Here is a 17,044-nt window from a genome sequence, read left to right as displayed (position 1 = left end):
TGATTTGTCGATACACTAGTGTAGTCAAGGAAAACGACAACGGTTATTTTCGGCTATACACAGTGGTTTCGCAACTGAGGTATATACAAGGTAGGCTTTTTGCATCGGTTGTGAACCGACGAAAAAAGGTGTAGGCTTTTGCCTCAGTTCCTACTGAACCCAGGCAGTATGCCGGACTCTAATGCCTCGGTTGGGACCTGAACCGAGGCAGTAGAGTGTTTTTTATTTTATTTTTTTTACATTCAGTTTCATCAGCTTTTCTACCTCTGGCGAGACCGATCGGTTGTGACTTGTGTCCACCGTCTAGGTTTCTTCGAATGTGGAAACCACCACAGTCAGACCGAATCGCAAAAGAAAATACACGAGCAAGACCATGAGAACAAAAACCCAACTCGAAACGAATTCCAAAACCAGAGAATAATTAAAACCCTAATTTCAAATCTCAAGATGCGCCTAAGTTGTCGAAGTCGCCTCCCTTCCTGCATAAACGAACCAACACCGAGAAGCGAAATGGACTTTTCCCTCCATGCGAAAGTTGAATAGGTTTCATTGAATTATATTTTCCTCTTTTGTTCTTTCGTTATTTTTTAGTTGTAGAGAAGCTTATAAACTCTTCTTTTCTTTATAGTACAAGCAATGTAGGGCTTCACATAACTTGGACTTAAAAGAAAAGAAGAAGAAATAAGCTTTCTCCTTTTGTTGCTTGTAATGCAAGTAAACATGCATAGTTTGTAGCTTTTGAATGCTAGACTTGTTAAGAAGCTTATAAACCCTTTAGGAATGGAAGATTTAAGAGATGTGGGACTAATATTCACTTGGGACGCTGCTGGTCAGCTTGTGAAGCTTTCCAAGTCCCACATCCCTTAAAACTCTCCACTTAGTTCATCCTAAAGGTTATATAAGAAGCCTAGGGGTCTCCCTTTTGTACACACCTTTGAATATGAATCAATTTCAAGGGTGATTTTCACTTTTGTATTTCTTCTTTGAGATAGCAACCTGTTTCTTAGTCTTTTTGAGGACCTTATCTTGAGCAAATCAAGTGGTGATCCACCCATTGGCACTTAACTTGGAATCCTCTACATTTCATAAGTTTTTCCTATCCTTTCTCTTTTCCAATTTTAATTCTTTCCATTCCTTAATTATCAATAGAATAGTTTCTCTCTAAGCATGTTATTTCCTATCATGTGGTATCTAGAGCCATAAGTTTGATCCTTATTAGGAATTGCATGTTAGAGTAGAGTAGAAAAGCATTTTTCAATTCTCGCTCGCGTCCAGCGCGCATGTTGCATGCTTAATTCATCCTAAAGGTTATATAAGAAGCCTAGGGGTCTCCCTTTTGTACACACCTTTGAATGAATCAATTTCAAGAGTGATTTCATTTTTGTATTTCTTCTTTGAGATAGCAACCTGTTTCTTAGTCTTTTTGAGGACCTTATCTTGAGCAAATCAAGTGGTGATCCACCCATTGGCACTTAACTTGGAATCCTCTACATTTCATAAGTTTTTCCTATCCTTTCTCTTTTCCAATTTTAATTCTTTCCATTCCTTAATTATCAATAGAATAGTTTCTCTCTAAGCATGTTATTTCCTATCATGTGGTATCTAGAGCCATAAGTTTGATCCTTATTAGGAATTGCATGTTAGAGTAGAGTAGAAAAGCATTTTTCAATTCTCGCTCGCGTCCAGCACGCATGTTGCATGCTTGTCCAACTTGTTTGCTTCATATCTTGCTCATTTCTTGTCCAAATTGAGTGCAATTTTTTTTCCTAGCGTGTCTACATGTTAGGAATAATATCCAATCATTAATTTGAGATAATTCCATCATTTACTATGTGCATTTAATTTTTTTCGTTCGGTATTCCTTTTGCGCGTCCAACAAAAACGCTCTTTCTACTTCCATTTTGTTTGATCCAGTTTGTGTTCATTTCTTATCTGAATTGTGTGAAATGTTTTTTAAAAGTTTCATCCAGATGTCTACTAAAATTTCCAACTCTTACTTTGTTTCAAGTCATTCGTTTACTATGTGCAATTAATTGTTTTGCATCCAGTGTTCATTCAAGTGCTTGCTGTTTGGGATTATTCCTAATTTGTTTTGATGTGCTGGCTGTTTTGTATTTTTGGTGGTTGTATTTGATCTTTTGGACGTCCTACACCTTCAAGCAACTCTTAAGGATGATCACAAGCATCAAATCAAGTGCATAAGGTGGTTCAATTGCAGCTGTTCAGAGCCACCAACCAGCAACTTCCAACCCAAGCAACTAGCATCATCTTTGGAGGTCTTCAACAAGTAGGCTTCCATTTCCTTTTGTTTGCTTTTTCCAACTTCTAATTCTTGTCTTAGCTGGATTGTTTGAGTCTTTTCTTGCTTTCTTAGCTTTGTATTGAGTCATATGTCTTACCGCCTTAGGAGTTTTCTAGAAAATAATTCTTGAAATTGCACTTATTAAGAGTTTTTTTGCACCTTTGTTCTTGTATGCTGAATTGAGTTGGATTAAACTAGGAATTAAGTGTGTTGGCTTTGCTTGTATGTTCTACCATAGTAGAGGTATTAAATAAACCAATTTCCAGTTTTGTCAAACACAGATTTAAAAACACTTGGCCGAGACTAGTGAAACTCTTAAACTACATGCACCATTAGAAATCCAAATCTGTGTGCTTTGTTTTTTTTGGTCTGGTCGAGACATCATCACTGTTTTGTGTGTTTGGCAACTGCATTTTAAGTGTCTTTTATCATCAATTTCAATAACATATAGGTTTGAAGCTTGCCAAATTAATTCCACTCAATTTTAGATCCTTCTCTTCATGTATGCATAGAATTTTGGGTGTGAATTGTATCTTGTTTGTGTCAATTTTTTGTTGCTGTCTTTGTTAGTATTTTTAGGTTGTGAAAGGAATAATTGATGGGATAGAGAAAATGTAGAAATAGTTGAATATGAAAGTAGTAGTTGGAAGAAGTGTTGCAGTTGTCTTTGGTTGTAGTAGATGTTGGCTTCATACAAATGATAGATGTTGTCTACATCTTCCATCAAATGGTAGAGTTCATGGGTATTTATAGACCCATAGATTATTCTAGAACATACTAGCCACAACTTATGTGGAATGTTCTAGATTTTTACCTATGTAGAATATTCTTGATTTTTCTTCCTATCTTAGGCTTTTTATACAATATTCTAGAACTTGTATTACGTTTCAATTCTTCTACCTAAGGATCTTCTACATTCTTCTAGAATTTGCATTACACTTTAATACTCCTCCTTAATGCAAATTCGGTAACTCCAAGCATTATGCGTAGTAGTTCAAATCTTGGCCTTGGTAACATATCTTCAATTTGATCTTCTTCCTCCATTGCCTTGACCATAATTCTTGCTTTGAGGCTTTTTCATAACAATTAGGCTTAATCATGGTCATATTGCAACTTTCGTATATGTCTACCAAAGATCTTACTCTCCTTGGACTAGAATCAGGTGAAGAATCTTGTTGTTGTGGAGGTGGAGAAAACATACCTGAATTTTCTGCCTCTTCTTGAGTTTCTTCTTGAGATTGTTGCACTGGAGGTAAAATGTTGCTTTTAACAATTTTTTCTTCTTCCCAATTCCAAGAAGCATTTTCATCAACTTCAACATCTTGACTGATGATGAGCTTTTTTGTTTGTAGGTTGTAAACTCGATAGCCTTTTGACTGTGTGTTATATCCCAAAAATATTTCTCGTATAGTCTTGTCTTCAAGCTTGTGCCTCTTTAGATCAGGAACATGTATGTAGCAGATACATCCAAATACTCGTAGGTGTTTAGCTGATGGCTTTCTTCCACTCCAGGATTCAATAGGAGTCTTGTCTTGGACTGCTTTAGTTGGACATCTGTTTAGAATATAAACTGCAGTGTAGACTGCTTCAGCCAAAAAAGTGTTAGGCATACTTTTCTCTTTCAGCATTGATCATGTCATCTCCATAACTGTGCGATTCTTTCTCTCTAACATGCCATTTTGTTGTGGAGTATATGCGATTGTAAGTTGCCGCTCTATGCCTTGATCTTCACAGAATTTGTCAAACTTGCGAGATGTGTACTCCTTGCCACGATCACTTCTAAGTACTTTTATCTCTTTTCCACTTTGCTTCTCATCAAGGGCCTTGAATTTCTTGAACACTCCAAAAACTTCGGACTTTGCCTTTAAGAAATAGACCCATGTCATTCTAGAGAAGTCATCAATGAAGAGGATGAAATACCTATTGTTATGATGTGAAGGTGTTCTCATCGGTCCGCAAAAATAGGTATGAATCAACTCTAATAAGTCTTTTCCTCTCCATGCTTTGTCTGTCGATAATGGTAATCGATATTGTTTTCCAAGGAGACATCTTCGCATGATTCATTATTCTCTTTACAAGCATGGAAGATCTCTCATCATGTTTTTCTGATATAAAATCTTTAAGGCATGTGTGTTGAAGTGGCCAAATCTCCTATGCCAAAGCCATGAGTCATCAATTTCTACCTTCATGGCAATATTAGTTCCAAGTTTGAAGCTTATAAGAAAGCTTATATTTCTCTTTTCCATTTTTACTTGGCCAATTTCTATCATTTTACTATCATAAATTTTGCAGGTATCTTTCTCAAAATGAAGAGAATATCCATTCTCCATTATTTGGCCAATACTTAAAAGATTCTCTTTAAGATTGGGAACTATTAAAACATCCTTGATGAATTTCGTACCTTTCTTTTGTCTCCACCATAACAGTGCGTTTGCCTCGAGACTCCACTGTGGTGCCATATCCTAGTTGAACTTTGACATTGACAGATTTATCAATGTCTTTGAAGATACTTTGATCTTTTGTCATGTGATTACTGCATCCACTATCCAAGTACCAACTCCCTTATCCACTAGGAGATTCTTGATTGGCATAGAATAAAAGTTTCTCCTGATTATCTTCTTCCGCAAAGTTTGGTTGATGTCTATTATTATTACGACAATACTTCTCTATGTGACCAAACTTCTTGCAATACTTGCATTGAGGTTTTCCATGATGCCAACAATCATTTTCCAAGTGACTTGTCTTTTTACAGATGCCACATGGAGGATATTTTCCTTGATGAGTAATAGAGAAGTTTCTAGAATTTTCTTTATTTCTAGAAATGTCTCATCTACTTTTATTTCCTTCATATTCTTTATTCTAAGATCGTAATTTTAGTTTTGATTGAAAGGCATTTTCAATCGAGTCTTCTTCATGTCTTTTCAATCTTTGTTCATAAGCTTCAAGAGAACCCATTAGTTGTGTGACTGATAATGTAGCCAAATCTTTTGTTTGTTCAATCGCGGTTGCGATTGCATCATATTTTTGGGGAATAGAAATTAAAATTTTCTCACAAATCTTTTTGTCAAGAATGCTTTCCCCATAGGCTCTCATCTTACTAACTATTTCTTTTATTCTAGAATAGTAGTCTTTAATGGTCTTAGATTCTTTCATTCTTATTAATTCAAACTCTCGTCATAGAGAATGAAGTTTAACATTGCGTACCTCATCACTTCCTTGAAACTTCTCTTGTATTATGCTCCAAGCTTGTTTTGCACTTGTGGCACCAATTATCCTAGGAAAAATTGTGTCATCAACTGCTTGTTGAAGAGAAAATAATGCCCTTGAATCTTTCTGCTTTTTTCCTTCAACTCCTTCTTTTGAGCTGTAGTAAGAGTGGAGGTGTGTTCTGGAATAGTGAATCCTTCTTCTATGATGTCCCATAAATCTTGTGAGCGGAAGAATGTCTTCATTTTGACACTCCAAAAATCATAATTTTCTCCTGTGAAAATAGGTACTGGAAGTGATGATGTTTGATTGGTAGTAGCCATGAGTTGAGAAAATATCTTGGAGGTAGTACAGGATGGAGTTATAGTTTTGTTTAAGGTAGTTGAAAATTTTTATCTACGCACAGTAGATGACCAAACGTAGCTCTGGTACCACTGTTAGTATTTTTAGGTTGTGAAAGGAATAGTTTATGGGATAAAGAAAATGTAGAGATAGTTGAATATGAAAGTAGTAGTTGGAAGAAGTGTTGTAGTTGTATTTAGTTGTAGTAGATGTTGGCTTCATACAAATGGTAGATGTTGTCTACATCTTCCAACAAATGGTAGAGTTCATGGGTATTTATAGACCCATAGATTATTCTAGAACATACTAGCCACAACTTATGTGGAATGTTCTAGATGTTTCCTATGTAGAATATTCTTGATTTTTCTTCCTATCGTAGGCTTTTCTACAATATTCTAGAACTTGTATTACATTTCAATTCTTCTATCTAAGGAGCTTCTACATTCTTCTAGAATTTCCACTACACTTTAATAGTCTTGTTTAGATGTGTCACTGTTTTGATTCATTTTTCCTTGTTGTTTTGTCTACTCTAAGTTTCTAACTTGCTGCCATTTTTTGTGTGCCAATTTTCTTGCTTTCATAGGTTCTTTTACCATTACTTGTCTAGTAATTTTCAATTGATTTTTTGGCCTCTTGTAGTGCATGTTTCTTGATTTGATTCCTTGTGTTTGTTGAGGTTGGATTGTACATCTTTCCACTTGAATTTGTCCCTGATTTTGTGCTCTAAAAATCTGACTTGAGAGATGCATTATTATCTTGACTGAAGAGTGCACTTGAGGGAGTGATCTTCCTTGTTCACTAAAAAAAATCGTGAGCTTTTGAGCCTTGTTCTTGCTGTTGTTTGGAGTATTTTGAACCAATTTGCTTCTGTTTTGAGAGTGCCTTGGGCTGCTGTTTTTCATTTTTTTTTTGCTGCTATTTTAATGTGTTTCTTGTGAGTTTTTTTGCTGTTGTTTGCTTTTAGAAAAAATGTCTACAGGTTCAAGACAATCTTCTTCCAATGAGGGTAGTCATCAAGGAAGTGCTTCTAGAAAGTTGGACTTGGTGAAGGCTCTTCAACAAATGCAACACCAACTTGATTCTCTTAGTAGAAGGATAGATAATAGAGATAAGGAAAAGGGAAAAGCAAGCTTATGGTCACCAAGACGATAACCACACCTCTCATGGTCTTGGTCATACCAAGAAGAAGCAAGAAGCTAGAACTGTGGACCAATACCTTTTCGTGCCCAAGTTGAATTTGCCAACTTTCAAAGGAGAAGAAGACCCTTCAATTTTTTTAGATTGGATAACTAAAGTAGAACAACTTTTTGATTTGTATAGTGTTGATAATTTTTGGTGTGTAAAATTAGCTTAATTAGCTTTAGAGGGATGCGCCATGCAATGGCTAAATAAGATGAACCTTATCACCAGGGGCTCAAACGCGAGCTCATGGGAACAAGGACATTTTGATCCAGCGCTTCGTACCTCCTCACTACTTTAGGGAACTCTTGCTTAAGTTCCATCGGCTTAAGCAAGGTAGACGAAGTATGGAGAAGTATGCTCGCGAGCTCGAAGTGCTCATACATCGTACTAACACTAAAGATAATTATCATACAAAAATAGTTAGATTTATTAGTGGACTCAATAGAAACATCCAAGATGTTGTGAAACTCCATGATGATGAGACTTTAGATGTAATGGTTCATAGGGCCATGAAAGTCGAGAAGAAACTCTAGCAAAAGGAAGCTTTTCACAACAAATTTTCAAACTCTTCAAAAGATGTTTTCTACAAATCTTCATCATCAAAGGATAAAGCCAAGGATGTTTCTAAGGACCCCAATAACAAATCTTGTCCCCATTCTCTTTCTAACCATTCCTCTTCCCAACCTACATCCCCTTCTAGACCAAGTCACATTAAATGTTTTAAATGCTTAGGACATGGTCATATAGGATCTGCCTTCCCAATAAAAAGGCAACATGCATTGAGGGTGAAGTCATTATCACTAATGAGTCTACCTCTTCCTTACCTTCACCAACTTATAACTCTTATTCCTCATCAAGTGATTCAAAAGAGAAGTTCATGCTTAATTGTTTAAATGAGGACCTACAAGATAGAAAATAGGAGAGAGTAAAAGAACAAAATGAGAGGAATGAAAGCAATGAGAGCGTAAAAGAAGAATATGAGAGAAAAGAAAGAAAGGAGAGAGCAAAGAAAGAAAAAGAAAAACTTGTGAGAGGAAAGGAGCAGACACAAGTTTTAGACAAAGTGCTACTGAAGGCACCTTCCCCTCCCATCATTCAAATGGATCCAAGCCATGATAGGGGAGTTTTTCCATCCTTCCATTTTTCTCCAATTATTAAGATTTCTTCTTTTTCTAAAAACATTTGTGAAAATATCCCACCTTTCTCATCTTTTATTCCCACTTCTTCACACACCATTTCCAAATCACATCTTGAGTTAATGTTTTCTTTTTTACACTTAAGACAAAAATACAAGTTTTTCTAAAGAAGGATTTTTAGCTTTCACTAAGAAAATAAATCCAATCTCAAAGCAGCATTCTTTCAATATTTCTTTTATATATACATTGATTGGTCAACATAAATTCATTCACAAAATGTTTGATGATTTTTGTAGGTTGACATTTGATCCAGGAGGAGTTCCTTTGGTTTATACACGAAATAAGTCACTAATCTCTCTTTGTTCTAGGTTTTTCAAGTTTCGAGGTCGAATCCTCTCCAACTTGGGGGGATGATATGATCATAGATAGGGCAACAATGAAGAGTTTTCAAAGTGACAACAAGGATAAAAAAGAGTAGAATATGTTTCATTGACTTGTATTTGCCTCTTTTGTTCTTTCGTTATTTTTTAGTTGTAGAGAAGCATATAAACTCTTCTTTTCTTTATAGTACAAGCAATGTGGGACTTCACATAGCTTGGAATTAAAAGAAAAGAAGAAGAAATAGGCTTTCCCCTTTTGTTGCTTGTAGTGCAAGTAAACATGCATAGTTTGTAGCTTATGAATGTTAGACTTGTTAGGAAGCTTATAAACCCTTTAGGAATGAAAGATTTAAGAGATGTGGGACTAATATTCACTTGGGGTGTTGTTGGTCAGCTTATGAAGCTTTCCAAGTCCCACATCCCTTAAAACACTCCACTTAGTTCATCCTAAATGTTATATAAAAGGCCTAGGGGTCTCCCTTTTGTACACACCTTTGATTGAATGAATATAAGAGTGATTTGAATTCATTTGTTTATCTTCTTTGAGATAGAATTTTGTCTCTAAGTCGTCTTTTGGGTCTTATCTTGTGAGAAGCAAGTGGCGATCCAACCTTGGCACTTATCTTGGATCATTTCAAGTGGCGTGTCCTCAAGTTCATAAGTTCTCTCTTCCTTATCTCTTCCATTTTAAATCTTTTCAATTTCCATTTCTTAATTGTCATTAGAACGTTTCTCTCTAAGCATGTTATTCCATATCATGCCTCCCTCACTGTGGGGCAAAACGAAACAGAAGAAAAGAAAAAGATGAAGATGGGTGCTTCCCCCTTCTTGTGAAGCTGCGACAGAGGAGTGAAGAAGAGAACAAAACATTGCGCGAAGAGATCCCCAAGGGCGAGAGAGAGCAGCAGCACAAAACATAAACGAAGACATTCTGTCTAAAAGTGCCTCTCTTTGCGAAATTTAAACTTAAACGCATGTTATTACCTTAGTCTGTGGGTAAACCAAAGCATAAAACGCGTACAACATTAGTTAAGAGGGAACCGAAGCAATAGAGGTTACCAAAATGGATTTTGGAACGTTCGGTTTCAGAAGATGTGTGCCTGTGGCAGGACATACTGCCTCGGTGCGTGGGCAAACCGAAGCATAAAAAGCTTACGGCGTTGGCTAAGAGGGAACCGAAGCAATAGAGTTGACCCAAATGGATTTGGAACGTTCAAATTGCCTCGGTTCTGAGCAATAACAGAGGCAGCATACCCGTTCGACATCGGTTAAGGGGGAACCGAGGAAATAGAGGTTACCAAAATGGATTTTGGAACGCTCGGTTTCAGAGGATGTGTGCTTGTGGCAGGAAAAAATGAATTAGAACATTCGATTCAGAGGATGTCTGGTTCTGGTAGGAGATACTGCCTCAGTTCTGAGCAGCAACTGAGGCAGTATAACCGTTCGACATTAGTTAAGGGGGAACCGAGACAATACAGTTTACCAAAATGGATTTTGGAACGTTCGGTTTCAGAGGTTGTGTGTTTGTGGCAGGACAAAATGAATTAGAACGTTCGGTTCAGAGGATGTTTGGTTCTGGCTGGAGATACTGCCTCGGTTCTGAGCAGCAACCGGGGCAGTATAGTTGTTCGGTATCGGTTCTCAATTAACCGAGACATATAATGTCGCCATAACTACGAAAAGGCCATCTTGTTAATGCAATGACTTTTGTGCTGTTAGTTATTTCTGTAATAAGAATTAACGTTTCACTAATTAGTATACATTACATTATAAAGAATTATATTAAAGGTCAAATTACGAAGATGAGATTTCAATTATGATTGTGAAACAAAACTATAATAAAAGCACCTAAAAGACTTTATGTAGATTTTGTTCATAGTTTAAATCGTATGACATCACCTTTTAACCATCCATGGTTTTACCCTTCAAAAAGGGCATAAAGATTAACTTAAACTTTTGGTCATTTTCGTTCAGAAAAAGTGCATAGTAAAGGTACCCAAAAATCATTAATAAAGTATCCATCTCCCAGGTCAAGGACTCAGTCATCTAGCCTAATTCATTTTCACCGTTTGCAAAGCCCAAAATCCCTGTCGTCGATGTCTAGTAGGTTGAACAATAACTAGTGTATTACTGAAAATTTTAGTTCCTAATTGTTTCCAGTTAAGTGAAGTTTTCTTAGTTTTCTTTAATTGATTCAAATCTGTTTAAATATATTTCAATAATTGTCTAATATTAGGAAGTTTGACCAATACTTCTATCTTTTCTACTTTTCCTTGAGTTGCTAACTACTTTTTTTTCTGGTGCAGATTTCTACTACAATTATTCAGATTCTGAATAGTTGTAGGCCTGCTACCAAATTTCAACCGCATCAGAATTTAACTCAGCTGTGCATCCATCCTGGTTTCATTCTTCTTATCATAATTTTTGTATACTACTTATAGTTTTATCAATTGTATTAATTTCATCTTAATCTTCTTATGTTTCGGTAGTGCATAGCTGATAGTCAGTACCACTGTCAGACAAACCTATAATTTATATTTGTCATAATTTGATAGTCTCTTACAAATTCAAAATTGAACTATATCCATTCAAACCCAATACGTACCGCTGTGTTAATATTCAGTACTATTTATTGGTAAAGTTGCTCATATTAGCAATATAAAACTTAAAAATTACATATGAAACATACTTTTTGTACCAAACTCTTGTTAATAGAAACAAAATAACCAGACTTGTTATAGAAACAAAATAACCAGAGGTTCAATGCATGTCAAATTATGAGTGACCTGTAACACAGTCCCCATCATGAATTCAACGAAGTATTTATGCTAGTATTATGGATGACATCACATTTGATGTTGATCATGTTCACATTATTTTTATTATTTGTCTCTTAATGAAAATCAAATGAGTGACCACGCTATTCATATCTTTTGTTCATGTATGCTACTGTTATGTTTGACATCATGTGCCATGTCAATGCTTTTTTTTTATGCAATTTAGAACAGAGTCGATTAACAACAAACTTCACCCTGCTTCTCTTGTTTCTCTCCTTCCCCTTTTCTTCTTATCAAGTTCATTTGAGAAGCTAAACTTTGCACACACAAACCTTTGCTATTTTAACCAAGATAGTAATGGTTTCCACAGTGAGCAGGTCACACGCTTGCCTACAAATAAATCTTAAGTTAGAACCAATTATTGTAGTGTTTGCAGTATGGTATTGCTCAGATGTAACACCTGTAATATGTACAGAATACCTATCTTCTTGCTACTGAGAATCTAAAGCATCATCAACTAGTTATTACAACATCTTCAATCATCCAAATTAATAGCAGTTGAAAGTTCCACTTCATCTTGAGAGGTTATCTTTGTAAAAATAAAATAAAATATTTCTATCATTTTTTAAAACTTAAAATATAAACTAAAAAATATATAAATTTGTCATGTAAACTCACCTTGTTCAAATTTATCAATTCTTTTGTATCCTCATCAAAAAGTATACAAAAAGGTGTTCCTTTCAATCAATCTTTTGTGCAAACAACTGCTTCCACTATTTTAGGCGTTTGGCAACTATAATAAAGACTAATCACTCTTCCTTGTGTACTAAATGCACACTCAGATGCTATGGTAGAGAAGAGATGCACTTCTCGAGTCATGTTCGCAAGGATAGGAAGTCTGGTTGAGTTGACTTTCCACTAATGTAAAATATCAAGTTCAACTGGCTCTTAGATAGAAACTCATGCTATGGGGATCATCAATCTAATTGAGATTCTGGTTGACTATTTAATCATTCATAGCATTATGTCAACACCTACCAGATTAAAAAATGGTCAAAATGTCATGTTTTATTCATCATTCTTGCTTTTGTAGATGCATGTGAATTAGATATCTCCAAATTTCAATTATGACACTATATATGATTACAAGTGTACAAGATATAATTTAAAATTATGGTTCCAGCCTGCATCACAAAAATGGCTTTAAGATCTTAAGTGATGAATCAAAATCTCTTAGAAAGAAAAATATAAGTACAATGAGAAGAAGAAAAGTACCTTGGTGGCATGCACAATCTTCAATCACACACAGGGAACTGAGGCCTCAGTAATGGATATGATATCTCACTATCTCTCCTTTCACTTTAACGTCACCAAACACCTCATCTCGTTTCTTCTTCATTTTGACCCACCATTTGTTTAAAGTGTGGTTCAGATTTATTTAGCTCAGCAATATCCTGTGTTGGATTTGAAAGATTAAACTAAAAGCATAGCAATTCAAAAACTCCCAAAAAAAAATTTCCCGGCATCAACTATGATTCATACTGAAATGGTGAGACAGGGGAGCAATAAGTTTATACAAAATTAATGTGGATGAGAATATAAATAAACCACACTAAATAACTTCCTCGGGGTGAATTGAATTTAAACTTGAAGTACTGAACAAAAGAATGAAATGAAAACCCACTTGAAACAAAGACCAAGAGATTGCTCCCTATCCTCAAAAACACGATTAAAAGAGTCCTTGAAACAAAAAACTTCAGACAGGACAACAAGGCCACCAGTTTTTTCAACTGTAACTTTGATTTCTACTACTCGAACCTATAGATTCATATTTCAAAACAATAATCAAACAAAAGAAGATGAAAATTAGCACAATTCATAATCCCTCGCCAAAACATAAATTCCTTGGACCCCATTTGTAATAAAATCTATTATCACCAACGACCCCATTTGAAAGCAGTACAGCGAAGAGCATAAATTCATTTACCAAACCAGGTCCTTCAGTGCAGGGACCACTAACCAAAGCAATGATCCTAGCCCCAGTTCTGGGATTACAAGCACCAAGCAAACCCGTTGCTACGCTCAATGCCACGCTGGTACACTGTGCAGGGCGCTTCCCGATAGAAACCGGCCACTAGTCAGTTTGCAAGCAGAAGGTGGTTGAGCCTGCGTAGGGTTTTTGTTGGAGCTATTCTTTGGGACAAACTGGAAATGGGAAATCACGGGAGAGGGAGTGAATAAACGTAGAAACATCAAAATACAAATGTACTGAAAATATAATATGTTTAGTTTTTCTAAATTGAACTAAAAAATAAAATAATTACTTTTTTTTTAGTAAAAATAGATTAGTTTTTTAAGTATAAATATAATACAGTTACGTATAGTTCAATATAGTTAAGTTATTTTGGTTCAACCTAATTTTTAGATATAATCGAATAAGATGAACTTTAATATTTTCTTTATGCAAGCAAACCTTCTCGTAAAGGAATTAGCAGAATTGTTAAGATGGAATCCTTACAGAAAGGTCAGATACGTTAGAGATCCTATTGAATTCGGAATCAGACCAGAGAATCCACAACCAACCAATGATCTGAAAAAACACAGGAAGGCCAATAACAATACAAACAGGAAGTATTTTATGTATTAAGAACATGATTTCATAGCCTTAAGCCATATTTTGTGTTAGAACGCAATATTTGTGTTTTCATCAACAAGGGGGTTCTGATATATGCTGGAATTATAACAGGGATTTGAATGTGAAGTATGATGTTGACTAAATCAAACACAAACATTGAATTCAAAATTTAGTAGAAAATAAATGGAAGTAATAGTAGGGAAGAGAACATGTAATAATTATGAGATCAATATTAAATATCACCTCCCAAATTATTGCAGTTCAATCATTTGATGATGAACGTAAATATTTCCCATACAAACCAGACTTCATCATGATGTGCATCTAATATGTGTTGCAACATTTTATTATATTTTTGTTGTAATTTTGAATTGTAGTTATTCTACTTCAACAATGCTAGCAATGCTAACATATTCATTGTAATCACAAAGAAAGGTATTATGAAGGTTCAGATAGAGTTCTAAAAATATTTCACTCCAAAGCATTTCATAATTTTCAAAGATGTTTAAGAAAGCTAAAAAAGAAGGTAAATAGCTTAATTGGATGAGAGATATAGTTTGGAACTGTTTGTTGTAGAAGCGGTACATGTTTGTGTATCGAAAAAACTATGATCCAGCTAAGAAAACTTGTGGATTTTAAAAGAGTGGGAGTTTGCACATAGGGGATCTATTAACATGCATAACTATATTATTCGTTTGGTATGACATATTTATATATTTTGAATTCATTTATAAACTTAATAACAATTGTTTACTTTATAAATTTCTGTCTCCAATCATAAGAGTTTGATCGCTTAGTCCATGTTAATGAATTTTGTCAACAAACAAATATTGGTTGAGCAACAAGGGATTTTGTCGATGAGACATCTAGACGAACACATGTTAGTTTCTATTAACTCTATTACATTTTACACCTCAAGTATTTATTATATTAACACAAACATATATTATTTCAACAGGAAGAATTTCAAACTAGATTTTCTCCAGCAGTATTTGAGACTGCATCTGTTGATGTCTCACAATGCAATCCCATAAACCCTACTAATGAGGAAAGACTAAGCAACATATGTTGGTAAGAGGTGGTAGGTTGAAAGTACAAGGGACTCAAGTACGGGATTGGATATATCGATTCTCATGATGATTGTGTCGACATTTACTTACAATAAACACAAGCATATTTTAGTCAGCAACTAAATGCAGAATAGTTTATTCAACTTCAAACACGGCTAGCAAATAGTGAGGAGCCACTAGCAAATAGTAAGGAGGAAACTTGACAAATGAATTCCCAATTTCAAACCAGATTTAACACCTTACAAAATTTTGTTAGTACGATAATCTAGTATCTATCACCTTCGGCAGTAGTGGTTGTACAAAATGTAACACCCTTATTAGGATGCCACAATGTAACCCCCTATCAGGATGTCACGTGTGATTAATGAAAACTTCTAAAAATAAAGTATATTAATGTCTCGAAAACATTTCAAAAATCCCCGTAATATTTCCCTACATGATAGAGATTGCTTTGAGGAGGCTCCTACAACATAAGCAATTTTCAAGTTGAGTTGATGAAGGTTCTTCAAAGAATTGACTCCATGTGATCAATGAGAGTAACGAGAGCAAATAGAGATGAAGACATGAAGATGTTGGTTTGTATACTCTTGATAGATGTCCTTCTAGGACGTGAGACAAATGTTAAGACTTCGGCAAGTGTACCGAATCGTATCAAGTAATATAAAATGGTAAGACCAAGTATCGTATCCCAAAGGACTCACGGCACTAAACAATTCTGTGATTACTCAACTAATTAAGACTTTTGAAGAACAATTTAGGTGTTTTGAATGCAAATGCACTAAAAATAAACATGAATGCAATTTGATCAATTAAGGCTAAACACAAAGATGAATGAATGATATTGAAAATATGAGATTGATATGTTATTGGGGTTTAGATTTCACATAATCTCTCTCATGCATATAAGAATTCATCTTCGTTATTAATGTCTGTCGCAACCGGAATCGCGACGGGACGACGATCCAAAAAGAAACGCGTTTTGATAAGAAAGAGATTTGGAGTCGCCACCATAGTTTATTTTGGAAAACTACGGAAAAACCATAAAAACGATAAAGCACGGTCCACGAAAACCAAAGATTGGGTTCGGGAGTCGGTTACGTGTGGGGAAGGTGTTAGCACCCCCACAACGCCTGCCCTAAGGCAGTACCTTTAACTAAATGCACGAATATGATGTGATTTTCAAAATGTTTAACTATCCCCTAAAATAAAATTCTAAAATAAATAAAACATATTTTTTTAGTTTTTTGGGCCCGACAAGGATTGACCTTGCTCCTACGTATTCTCATTCAAAATGAGAAATCAGGGTTACGTAGTTCTTTTTGAAAATGTTTGAGAGATTTGTTTGAGAAATTGATTGAAAGATTTGTTTGAGAAAATGATTACGGATAAATTTGGATTTTTGGGAAAGTGAACCTGACAAGGACTAGCCTTGCTCCTACGTATCTCCACTCTTGATGGAGAATCAAGGATCACGTAGTTCTGGGGGGAAGATTGCTTGTTGTTTAAAATTGTTGATGTTTTTGGGTTTTTTTTTTGAAGATTTTATACCTTTTTTGTATTTTGTTTTTTAGAAAGAGAAAAGGTTTTTAGCACAAGGACGATGCGTGCGATCACACATGTGCTTAAACCTTTAAAATATATTTTTGTAATTTTAGAAAAGAAGAAGAAAAGGTTTTAGCACAAGGACGATGCGTGCGATCACACATGTGCCTAAACCTTTAAAATATATTTTTTGTAATTTTAATTAAGAAAGCGAAAAGGTTTTTAGCACAAGGACGATGCGTGCGATCACACATGTGCCTAAACCCTTAAAACATTTTTTTGTAATTCCAATTAAGAAAGAGAAAAGGTTTTCAGCACAAGGACGATGCGTGCGATCACACATGTGCCTAAACCCTTAAAACGTATTTTTTGTAATTTTAATTAAGAAAGAGAAAAGGTTTTCAGCACAAGGACGATGCGTGCGATCACACATGTGCCTAAACCTTTAAAACGTATTTTGATAAATTCCTT

The 17,044-nt window shown here is 35.2% G+C and overlaps 1 long non-coding RNA gene across 2 annotated transcripts; it reads right to left on the bottom strand.

Annotated features, from left to right (window-relative positions):
• Positions 1 to 11,261: 11,261 nt before the first annotated feature.
• LOC124821354 (uncharacterized) lies at positions 11,262 to 13,969 on the bottom strand. 2 transcript variants are annotated; one of them, XR_015784512.1, is made up of 4 exons: positions 13,845 to 13,969; positions 13,314 to 13,531; positions 12,602 to 12,780; positions 11,262 to 11,716 (listed from the first exon to the last, which is right to left on the bottom strand). It is a non-coding gene; the product is annotated as an uncharacterized LOC124821354 (long non-coding RNA). The 2 variants fall into 2 exon arrangements; XR_007027454.2 differs by lacking the exon at positions 13,845 to 13,969 and having other exon boundaries at positions 13,314 to 13,575.
• Between the last annotated feature and the right edge of the window lie 3,075 nt (positions 13,970 to 17,044).

This window comes from Vigna umbellata, chromosome 2 (assembly GCF_029865625.1).
Source record: "Vigna umbellata cultivar VRB3 chromosome 2, Vumbellata_1.0, whole genome shotgun sequence".
NCBI classification, from domain to species: Eukaryota; Viridiplantae; Streptophyta; class Magnoliopsida; order Fabales; family Fabaceae; genus Vigna; species Vigna umbellata.
Note: the sequence above shows the minus strand (reverse complement) of the source record. Positions and strands in the feature narration are given on the sequence as shown.